Consider the following 12,329-nt stretch of genomic DNA (forward strand, 5'->3'; position numbering starts at 1 on the left):
CTCCAGGAGATGACAAGAAATCTGTGACAGTATAGCAGGGTTGCCAGTCTTCTGTGAGGTCTGCCTGGTCCTGCAAACCTGGTGCTACAGTGGTGAGTGATGCAGCAGCAAGTTACTCGCAAGTAACTGTTCATCCCTCTCCCACATCAGAACAGCCACAGTGCAGGAGCGACTGTACAGAGTAGAGCATGGGCTCTAGTAGCATCCTACCAGACCAGGCCACTTGGCTCTGCTCTGTAGCGTATAGGAAGCCTTCTGCAGAGGCACTCCAGTAGGTGTTCTTAACTCTGTGTTTAAGTTGGAGAAAGCAGAGAATTGTTGGGAGGAAAGGTGGAAGGTGAAGAAGCTGAGGAAAAGAGAAGGAAGAGATCACCTGAATAAGTCAGGAAGATGGTGCAAAGGAAGAAAAAGGAGAGCTACTGTGTCCCAGGTGGGAAGGACAGCAGGAGGCATCTGCTAGAGGAAGTGCATGAGGAGAGAGAAGACTGCAGTTGTCTGAGCTGATACTGAACTCCAGCCTTCTGCAAGAGATCCTATCCTGCGGATTCTAACAGCTGCTGGGCTGCTCCAAAGGTTATCAGCTAATTCAGTCTCCACATTGTGGGATAACATTACATGGTGGTGCACACTGTTGGCTTTTTTAAATACTGGACTGTCCTGTTGATAAAGAGCAAGGGAGGTGGCTCTTCTCCTGAAGGTTGTGGGTTTTGGGTACTTTATACTGACTGAAAGTGCCATCCATAGACAACAGTAGAGCTGACTTGCTGCTGCTTTGCAGATTATAAGATGATGAAGTTATGTGTGTGAAAGAAAACTTAAATCCTTTCTTATCTCATGTTATGATTGTTATCGTCAGTCTCAGAGCATGGTTAAATACTATTTTAAAAAAAACCCCAAAAAACGAAAAACACCAAAATCCTGGATTTGTATTCACATTCATTCTAGTCAAACACTTTGAATTTCTTAATTTTTTTTTCCTTGTATGAGCTATTCATTCTTATATTGAAATTAATTCACCTTTGTTTTACTTCCACCTTTTTTTTTTTTTTTTTTTTTTCCTCTGAGTAGAAGCTGTCAGTAATGGAGTGAGGATGAGTTTTCAGAGAGAAGCTGAGCTGAAAATTGGATCCCTAAACAGATACATGTTAACAATTTTGTTTTTGTGGGGAGGAGAGTCACCTTGTGAGAGTTATACTAGATATTTTTGTTCCTTTAACTTGTAAGTGGTGATATGGAATACAGCCACTACAAGGCTATATATTATATTCATACTGCTTTTTTTGAGGATGCTGGATTTTATTTAGTTTCCTTACTGGCAGTGAGATTAAGATTTGCATGGAATTTGCTTGAGGATCACCTGTGTTCCTAAAGCAGGGATGTCAGAGGCTTGTTTGAGGACGTGGAATCACAGAAAACAGTTATTCTGAAAAATTCTTCATTCCCCCCAGACTATTATTTATAGTAACTGTAAACATAATGTGCTGAACTTTTTTTTTTTTTAATTGGCACATAAGGGGTACTGTATCATTTGGTTAGTAACTGTTTGCAAAGGCAAATGCTGTTTACATCTGAAGAGTCCTAGTTCTTTAAATTAGGATTATCATCAAGCCTTCAAAGGGTAACTGCTGCTCAGAGAGGTTTAGGCAGAAACGTAACACTGCCTGGAACATTATTCTTGAGAGCACTTGTTAAACATGAGCAAGCCGTCCCTGAGGCATACACATCCCTCTTTCTTGTGCAGGCTGTTTTGTGATGTTTGTTTACCCACTGCTGTATTAAGGACTCACTGCAGTTGTAAGTGTGTGACACAGCTACGATTAGCTACAGTGAAAAAAATGCAACAAAACGTCCTATGAGCTGCTGCAGTCTTGCCACAATTAGGTCAGTGGAAAAGAGGTATCCCAAATTTACGCAAGCCATCTGTGCTTGGATTTGTGAATGAAGGCGGCTTACACTACAAGTGTGTGGATTTGCCAGTGGTTGTGTGAATGTTGCCACAGAGGAGACATTAATTGTTTTGGTTTTTATAGAGCATTGTGTAAGGTTTCACTTGGGCTTGTGGAAGCCTGATCTACAGAAAATCACTTTTAAACCACAATCTAGTTGGCGTGCTTAGCTGCATATTTTGGTAGAAGCAAGGGTAGACAGACATTACAAAGAAATACATGTAAATAAGGGGTGGTCATATTGCACACCAATACCTCATGCTTTCTGGAGAAAAGCCACTGGCCTGTGATCCTGAAAATAGATGTTAAAACCACTTCAGTTTAGCACAATGTCCATCAGAAACACCTGCTGAAAATAAGCTACAGCATAACCACAAACTGCAAGCTTTCACAGAGCCCTTGTTGATTCTACTCTCCTTTCTTTTTCCTGTATGAGACAGAACTATGGAGAAGTGTTGCGATGCCAGCTATGCTAGAAGATGCAAAGTCCTGGCCTCCTCTATTAAGAGTTAATCTTTAAGTAGTCATTTATTAGAGGTGTGGTGCGTAAGAAAAGGTTGGTGGATCTGTATTGCTGTGTGGTTTGGGTTGGTTGGGTTTTTTTCCCTTCCTCATGGAGCACAGGTCTCCAGGCCCAAGCCAGATAAGCAGCGTGAATGTGCTCATCAACATAATGAGAGTCCAAAGTCCTTGAAGGTGCCTTTATACTACTTCTTTTTGTCCAAAGAGCAAGTAGTAATACAATTAGTATACGCAGACTCCTCCCTGTGTACTCCTCCCTGTGTCGGAGGTACTAATGAGGCTGTTGGCTGTTACCAGAAATGCCCCCTGGCACACGGAGGAACCTCCTATGCTACAGTATGTATGCATGTAAAATTAGTAACAAAACCCGTATCACTACTATCTCCAGATTCCTGCAGTGATTTCCACTTGTCATTGTGACTCCTGTGCTCTTTCTTCAACCTCTTCAATGTGTGTATATATTACGGACAAGAGAATTGCTCAGCCTCTGGGTACTCTACCTGCAGCAGTTGGCTTTGTTGGGAATAGAATCACCAGCTGGACACAGGTGCTGCCTGAGGATTTGGTTTGGGTCTTTGCTGATACAGATCAGCTTGTGATGGTTGAGTGTGTTCCCTGACATGGTCTTCTCAACTCCAGAGAACTTAATGACTAGCATAGATGGGATGGGAACATTCGGGTGGGTTAGGGATAGAATTGTATAAGGAGTGCTCTTGTAGGAGCCAGAGTTGTGTGGAAGGCCTCTGTATTCCTTTAACCCTGCCAGCTTGCTGATTTTCTTCTGTTAGATCTGAACAAAACACTGGTAAAATGAAGACACAGTTTATTCCCCCCCTGTAGGGGAACTGGCTCTGTGTATGTTTCAATAGATCTGGCTGGAACAACCCTCTAGTAAATTTATACTACCCTTTTCTAACATCAGAGAGAAGTTTCTGGTGTGTTTCAGTATTTTTTTTCCCTTTCCAGAACAGGAGTGTAGCATGCTGGTGGGATTCTCAGCAGCCACAGTGTGGATTTGGGTTGGTTTTTTTCTGAAAAGTTTCCAAGCAGCCTATCTAGAATACTTCCGGTTGGACCAAGCTCGGAAGAGATTGCAGTGTTTGATTTCAGCCACCCCAGATGGCTTGGGAGAGTTTGGCTGTGAGGGTTTTCTACAAACTGCCATAAAGACAGGAACTGTTTTCAGAACTCAGACTGGAGTTTAATCCTATGTTGTGCTGGTATCTATATCTCTAGAGTTAGCTAAATTACAATATAACTTCACAGCAGCTTTGTGTAATCCTATGCTGCAGATACCCAGAGGTTCAGGGTGCTGATTAATTCCCAGTTCTGTTGAAAACAGACCACTGCTATATGAAAATACTATAATTAGTAGCAAGTCAGCAGAAATTGTCAAAGAATTTTTTCAGCTGTTTGCAGCTGGATTTGTACCCACTATTTTACCCTGTGGGGAAAAGGGGGGGAGCTACTGCTCTGTACCATCACTTTCCTGTAGCCTGAGTCTGACAGAAGGACATTTGTGTATACTTTTCTTCTGTGTTGGAGAGCATGGGGACCTTAGCTCAGACCTGATGTAAGGACATTACTTGGGTGTTACAAAACTACTCCCAGAGCTAGATTGTATGCTAGACCCAGTGTTGTTGCATGTGAGCAGGATGTGGTGCATTGTACGTTTATGTGGGCAATCTCCAGCCCCAGGAAGGCATGACTCTGCTGTTCTGTATTTCACCGGCATCTCTCCTACCAGGAGGAATGGAGCAGGTATGGCGGCAGGTGATGCTGCACTGATGTCCAGCATCTGGTTAATACAGGCAGCCTCAGAAAAGGAGCCTATGATGGTAAGAGCAGAAGGATAAGGAGAGTTTATGCTCTCAAATGTAAAGGTTTCTATTTTTTTCCCCCGCTTACTTTATGCCTTTAGTTGCTTGCACAATGATTTGTTTTGACCATGCTTGCTTGGTGTTGTCAGCGTACATAACCAGCCGTCTTGTGAGGATGCTTGGTGCACTCTTTGGCCCATGTGTTAACAGCAGCAGAAGAGGCATATGTAACTGACAGCCACCTAAATGGTACCAGATAGAAATCCCCCATGTAAGCTTCACATGACTTCACCTCTAAATGTTTGGGCTCTTTTAGGCTTGTGTTCTAGTTTGTTGGTTTTTTTCAAAGCATTGTTTTATGTAATTAAAAAATGTTGATTACATGCAGTCACCAGCTGTGCCAGCCACAATTTTACAGCAAACAGAGCTCCGTGACAGATATATTCAGATGGATTGGTCACATTTGCCTCTAATAATCCATCAGGCTCCAGCTTTCTTGTTATGTTTTGATAGCCTTTGTGTTTACTGTAGTGCTACAGTAGAGTTGAAGAAAAGCATTATGGATAGTTCTCTCATTAATTTGATTGTATTTTAAATGTATTTGTATTTCTGTAGCCATGAGTTCTGTTAAATTATATGTTATTCTAAAAAGTACTTCCTCTTGCTTAATTTAAATCTTTCATCTGATCATTTCATGAGGTACCTTCCCATGCAGGTTATTAGAAGGAATGAATACTCAAAGTTCTTCTGTGTTTTCCATTCCGCTCATCACTGAATGAATCAATATCCTCTGTTTGTCAATCACATCAGTTTAAAGCTGTACAGTTTTAGGCAATTTCACCTGCCTTCCTGTTGAAATCACTGCATACCTCCTGTGCTACCAGCAGTGACTTTCTGTACACCCACTGACAGCTGAAGTGGCCAAAAGCTGATGCTCTCGTAGGTTGTTTGGAGTCTTTTTTCCCTTGTATGTGTTACTGTTTGTACTTACCAACCTTCACTTTCTGTTCTGTACTATGTAAAGGTACTAGATAACTTTTTTGGTGCAAAAACTAGTATTAACCATGTACTTCAGTTAATATTTAAAAAAATATATATAAATTATCAGAAAGATCACCAAGTACCTGAAAAAGAAAGCAGCAAGCTTTGGTAACACTTTGCGCTTTCCCAGGTAGCAGGTGTATACCGAAGTGAGTGATACAAAAACATTTCTGAGAACAGTTAGTCCAAGGGGCATGTTCAGTGGCAGTTTTCTCTGGAACAACAATCACAGTGTACTATTGGATTTTTTTTATATTATCCTCTATTTGGAGAGTGATAGATTTAAAACACTCTCAGTCCTGAGAATTTTACTTGTTTGCTTAGCAATTTGAAGAGAATTGTAGTTGAAGGCTTCAGCTCTTTGATGGTGTCCCTTGAAATGCAGGCTCCTCATTTGTCATCGATTCAATTTTTCTTGTCATTAGATCTTTATTTGTGTATAAAGAAAAAGACATCCAGTACAGTTCTGTAAAAGAAAAGCCTTAAATGTTTTTTTCTTGTAGCAGGAACAGAACTAATTTGACAGCAATTACGGTGCCAGGGCTCTGAGTAGGGTGGTACTGAGCGACTCTAATCCTTTCAAACAGCATCACTTCACTTTCAGTGGCAAACAACAGTGTCCAGAGCAAAATGGGTATGATATTCCTCGTGGGTGATACAGCCCCTGGTAACTGTAGAATGCCATTTTTTTTGTGGCTCTGTACAAACATATAAGAGAACAAATAGGAGAGGTGGGTGGACAACAGGCTGTCTAGCTCAAGGTCACACAGGGTATCATCCCAGCGAGCATCCCAGGAATACTGTAACAGCTCACATAGCTAACTCATCTCTAACCTCCCATGCTTCTTTACAAGGAAAAAATGCTGGAGTTTAAATAAAAAGTACAATGTCATATTCATAGTAAAAGTTTAAAAAGGCAATTATGGAAGGCAAGAGCTTGATTTGGATGTTTGGGATGTCTTGCAAAAATCCCAAGAATGCTTTAAATAGAATTTAAAGTGAAAGCATGTAAAGCCATGAATTCTCATTTCATATTTTCACTGTTAATATTGTATAACTAAAGACAGATCCAGCAAAAAAAGATTCTTTTAATGGGAGGAGTGTAATTTTAGCACAGCTGCCACAGAAATACACAGGACCAAGCTCTGCCCACAGTTGCCTTTGGAGATAGCTTGCTGGATTTAATGCGTTTGCAGGAGCCACATGAAGAAAATATCTGGCATGCTGTTACTAATTTCATTTATGGAAGATGAGATAAATATTAATGCACATAAGCACCCATTAAATGTAGACTCACCAGTTAAATAACTACGCTGACTAAATTAATATACAAAGAGGTACTTGGTAGTCAGGGTGACATTCAGCTGGAATGATACTTTCTGAAAGGCAATTTCTGCGAGTTTATAATTTTATTAATGCTACCTGAAAAACATTCTGTTTAAATCTAACTTGGGAGCCTGCAGACCTTTTTTCTTCATGTCACGGTCATTTCCATCCTTCTCTTCTGCTCCTCACTGCTTCCTTGGCAGTACTGATCAAAGTGTTTGAGGGATGCCCAGTGAGCAGCCCTTCGTTATTTCAACTAGGACCAGTTTTTGGATCCAGCACACTGCATGGCCTCATAAACAGCTGCTGCAGCTCAGGTGAGGAATAGGAGTAAGTGACTGAGATTTGGAGAATATAGGAAAGAGCTGACTCTGAAGTAAAATAACGTGCAGTTAATTCATGCTGCCACCTTGTGGCTCCTGCTTAAAAAGATTTAAAAATACTAAAAAGTGTCAAAATAATCAGAATCTATCATGAAACAGTAAGAAATACTGAAGCTGTTCTTTACATAGCCAGTGACACAGACAGAGGAGGTATTTGTGTGTTTTCCTAGGGGTTACTGTTCCCGTTGAAATCATAAAGTAGGTTGCTGTTCTATTCCTTAGCCTTTCACAGTAGTGTGAACTAAAAGCTGGAGATGCATAGTGTGTGTTTTATATATATCTTGTGTGATACTATGCATCTCATCACAGAGAACAGACATCGTATAATGTGCAGTTATGGAAATTTTTATACATTGTAACAAATTCATAAACAGAAGATGTCATTTAACATCAAAGTTGATTTATAGTGTTCATTTATTTATTAAGTATACCTAGAGGATAAGTAAAATCAAGGATGAGAAGTCTCACCAAAGTGTGCTGAAGGCTGTGTTCCCCCCGGTGTCATAAAAGACGAAACGATGAGGGTGCTCAGGAGGGTGAGTTGCTTAGCTCACCTTGCTTTCAATACAATAGTCAGGACTTGAACATGATGCTGCTGAACAGTAGGATGTTTCTAATTGAGCTTAATACTTTTATGACCTCTTTGGCAGCTCTTGCATTTCACTTGGCCTTGCTTTTGAACTGCTGTAGGTTTGTTTTGGGTTTTTTTTCCCCCTCCCTGGAGCTAGGAATGCTCATGCTAATGTCTCAAATTTCTTCGCTGTCTGTGGATGACTCTGTCCGATTCCTTTAGTCACTGCGGTCCCTGTTGCACAGGCAGGGACTTAAGGAGGCAATATCTCCTGGCAGCTCCATGTGCTTATCCAAATCTTTTTTCAGAGCACTCTGAGACTGTACGAATGGTTACCATGTAACTGTTGCCATTTATAATGTTCCATGTAATGTTTGATAGATGGTGTGTTGGACTGCGCTGCATAGCTTGTGTGGCCAAATAAGACTTAAATTTTTTTTCCCCAGGTTTCTATCTCAGTATTACAGCTTGGTTTCTTCCAGGTTGCCTAACTCAGGGCTTGCCTCCTGAGTAAAGGGAGAGAGCTTTTGGTGACAGCGACCTGGTGATATTTTAGTGCCACTACTAAATGAATAACCACAATTCTGCCTTTGTAACAATGGGATTAGTTTATATCTCTAAGCCTGCAGGACAAAGGCTTTTTGCTTCACCACGATCACTTCATGTAAGAAATACTTGTTACGACTGTGACAACTCTTCCTTTCAGTAGTCCTGGTAACCACGACAAATGAGCAGGTCAGCACTTTCCTTGGTCCTCCTCATACTATTAATGTACGTGCGGGATAATCATGGGAACAGAAAGACCTATCGAAAAAATGTCAAGAAGGCCAAAATATTTAATGCTTTATTTTTTCATACTAGTTGTTGTTAGAAAGTTCAAGAGAAAGAAGTGCTGACTAGCACTGCTGGTGATAATGACAAATAGTGAGATTTCTGCTTAGAACAGAGGAAGAAAATACATTTGGGAGGGCTGTTGGGAAATCAGGTGGTCTCAAGCTGTCTGGGTGTCAGGAATTTTAGTACAAAGTTAGCTGAAATGATTTCAGAATAATTTGTGGTGGTTTTTGACAAATTATGGTGGATAGGTGAGGAACCTGACTGCCGTAAAAGTCATGCAATACCTGTCTCTAGAAGGAAGAAAAAGAGGACCTGGGTAATTACAGATCAGTTCAATTTTCATTTATAGAAGAAAAAAATCTGAAACAAAAGCAGTCTGGAAGATGCTGGACAAGTAAGCCATGTGTTTTTTTGGAGGAAAGTCATCTCAAACCAAAGTGGTACCATCCTATGACAAGATTAAAAGGTCTTATTACTAGGGGAGAGGCACTACGTGACAAATACCAAGTGGTTTTGGCATAGTCATACCTAATGTGACTCTAGATGAAACTGGGTGCAAAATGGTTGGATGATGCTACCCAGGGGGACGGGGATTAAATGTGTATTTTCAGATGCCTATCCCAGGAACATTTCTTTCAATCTTGGATGGTGAACAGAAAATGTAGTTTCATGTATTTATTAACAAACTAGTACAAATTTAGAGAATCTGTAGGCAATTGGGAGAGGGATATGGCTGCGATCAAACCTTGACAAATGGAGAAATGCTCATGGAAAAACTAGGGTGCCACACAATACAGATAAATGCAAGTTGCTGTATTTAGGAGGAAAAAAAACCAACTCTGTAGACAGTGGCAGACGACCGGCTGTTCTGACAGCAGAAACTGCTGGTGTTTATACTGGGTCACAGGCTAAACATGAGTCAACAAACTTGTCCTATTGTGAAAAAGCAAATACCATGCTGGGGTGTAAACAGTCATGCAGGCAGCAAAACACGCATGCTGTCTCTTCGTTCTGCTCAGCCTCGTGTGGTCTCAGCTACAATACCCGATTTGGGCATTTAGAGCTGTGCCGTTGAAGAGAACCTGCATGCTGCGTAATTCCTAGCCTGTGCTTCTGGACCGGCAAAGAGCAGTGCTGTTCTCCTGTTGCCTCGTGACTTGGGTGTGGAATGATTCTCTTGGATGCAAAAAGCTGTTTCCTCCCATCTGCGAGCAGGGAAGGCAGAGACTGATGTGAGACAGTTGACTGGGTGAACAAATTGGGTTCTCTTTTTTTTGTATTGCATGTGGTGCTGTCCTAAAGCTCGATTCCTGGCCCATGCAGAGTTGACCTGTTATGCCTGTGTGCTTTGACAGTTTGTTTTACATTTGACCACTCTGTCTTCTTTAGTAGGTGTTGATGTTTCTCTCAGATTTAACTTTACAGACCCAGCAGATGATCATGTTCCCAATACTGGTTTTTTTGAAGAGCAGAGGGGCTGTTTACATTGTATCTTTATTGCAGATTCTGGGTGCTGCCTGAAGTCCACCGGACTCCTGGAACTTGCATCCACACTGCCTTGTAGGCAGTCTGACCTCAGAATCATCTGGGTCTGGATCAACTTCACTTGCCCATGCAGCTGCAGGGACTTGGGAATATCTCATCTGCCTGCTGTCAGGCAAATAGTGTCTCTGCAAAGGCATATGACGGAAAATCCTGAAATACAACCCTCTCTCTGTGGGTCACCTTGTTTGGACATCTTTAGTCATGCATAAGGAGACTGCAAGCAGGATATGCACAACTCAGCTAATAAATATAGCTTTATGGCTTTAACGCACAGTGAGGACAGGCAGGTTTTAACAAGCTGGGAGACCAAGCATTAGTACAAGCTGCTAGACCAGGCATTAGTATGCTTCTACCCTCCTCTCCCTAAGACATCCAAAAAGTCTTTGCTGACCCCGTAGGTACTGCCAGGAGCAGAAGGCTTGGTCTCCAATGCTCCCTGCAGCAGATCCTTAACAGTGCTCAGTTACTGTCTTCTGCCTCTGTGAGTATTTCCTATAGAATTTTCAATATTGATATTTTTCCCCTTGAATCTTTGAGCTACTGACTTACCCTGCTGCAACAACCCTGTAACTTTGTCTTACGTGGCATAGCTCTGTTTCATATCTTTTTTCACCTCTTGGCAGTTTCTTCTGCTTATTTTAGGGAGCCGGGCTGCATTGAAGTTAGGCGTTTGGGCCCTTGGACACTGTTGAAACACTTGGAGAGGAGGTAGAAGGTTTACAGAGAGAGGATTATGGTATCCCCAGTCTTGGAGGCAGTGTTGGTGAAGGCTAAGCAGGTAGCAGTGTTGATGTCAGGCAAACGATGGGTTAGGCTGGCAGGGAGGGAGGAGGGTAAGAGCCAGCCTCAAGCACCAGAGTCAGCGCTGTCTCACCACTGGTGTTGATTACGGGGGCTGCCTTGCCTGCCGGCCTAGCTCCATAAGGGACAGACCTTCCCAACTCATGGCTACTTATAAGGGACTTTCTGCTGCCTTGCAGCATGGCTCTGGGTTTTGCCAGGCTGCACTGACAGAAATCTGAAAGACGAATTAATTGCAGGTACTTAGAGCTGGTATGTGGTTTTCCAGGTGTGGCAGCCAGTTCTCAGGGTCAAAATGGCTGGACTGCATTTATATCTTGGCCAGTGTCATGAGAGCATCTAAATGCAACAGTCTGGGCAGTGGAGAGGGTTGACTTGGTTCTCGGGCCTCCTGTTCTTTGCCAAATGGTACTCGGGTCACACCAACTTCCGTAGAGGGTAAAGACACACACGTCTCCTCTCCAAGTGCACCATGCTTTTAAGAGAGGCTCAGCAGTTTTCCCAGATGTTAGTTTAGCAATGCAAGGGCTAAACAAACAGCAACAGATGGGAAGTCCCCTGTTGTTGTGAACCAGAAAGCCAGAATATGACTCCAAAACACGTTTTGCAGAGTTGCTGCTCACAGCAGGTTAGTCTGAGTGAGAGGTGAGCTACAGCTGAAGGCAATGAGAGAGCAGCAGGAACGTTGTTGTATCCTCCTCAGTTGTGATGAGGAGGCAGTGTTGGAAGATAATGGCTTACCTCTGAGCTCTGTGTGTTGCTGCTGCAGCAAGGGTAAATGCAGGATTAACAGCGAGGTTTTTTTAAGACATTTTTCTCCAGAAACACTTTACCAAGAGTGTTGCTCCCAAGGGCATTTACTTCAGGAGAGAGAGAGGTTACCTCAAGAGTCCCTTCCCAGAAGAGTTCTCTGTTATGTGGTGTTTTAGCAAGAAACACCTTCTCCAGAGACTATACTTTCCCTCAGGAGATTAATCTGTTTTGCAGAGCTTTTCCTTGTATGTTTCAAAACCTCATTTCTGTCTCCATTTGTTTGAAAAAAACACTTAAGATCAGTTGTAGCCCCTGGCCTGTTGTTCCCCTGTGATGTGGTGGTCTCCCTTACCTCCCAGGCTGGACTTCACACAGAAGTTACGATACGGCTGTCTGCGGTCAATACCTTTGTTCAGTACTGCCCCTGGCTTGGACTCTGCTTACAGACATTCAAAGCCCTGGGTCACCGTCCTTTCTGGAAATCATCTCCTGCTGTCTTCAGATAGAAGTCCAGGAACATGGCCCCAGGATCAGGGACCAGTGGAACCAGAGGCTACACGAGCAGCCAAAATTCAGTGCTTTTTCTCTTGGTTTCCATTTGGGAGTATATTTGCCTTTTCTGCCACTTGCAAGCCCAGTTTAACCAATGAAGGGCTTTACCAGAGTCCCAGGGTCACAAATTAAAAACCAGACAAGTAGAAGCATCATGCTGTTTCCCGCCAGCGCTGCCATGTGATGATATCTCGAGCTAGAAGACCTCTTTAGAGTGTGGGGTGTCTGCAAA

At 42.4% G+C, this 12,329-nt stretch overlaps 1 protein-coding gene across 2 annotated transcripts in view; it reads left to right on the plus strand.

The window, feature by feature from the left end:
- DARS2 (aspartyl-tRNA synthetase 2, mitochondrial) overlaps window positions 1-12,329 on the plus strand; it is a 29,468-nt gene that overhangs the window by 16,240 nt on the left and 899 nt on the right. Inside the window, exon 19 of one of the 2 annotated variants that reach the window (XM_052801843.1) lies at window positions 7-893. The exons of the other annotated variant lie outside the window; for it this stretch is intronic. The gene's annotated coding sequence lies outside the window, so the exon portion shown is untranslated. Of the gene's footprint in view, window positions 1-6; window positions 894-12,329 lie in introns of those variants that run through there. 2 annotated transcript variants of the gene reach the window in all.

The sequence above is a fragment of the Harpia harpyja genome, chromosome 11 (assembly GCF_026419915.1).
Source record: "Harpia harpyja isolate bHarHar1 chromosome 11, bHarHar1 primary haplotype, whole genome shotgun sequence".
NCBI lineage: Eukaryota > Metazoa > Chordata > Aves > Accipitriformes > Accipitridae > Harpia > Harpia harpyja.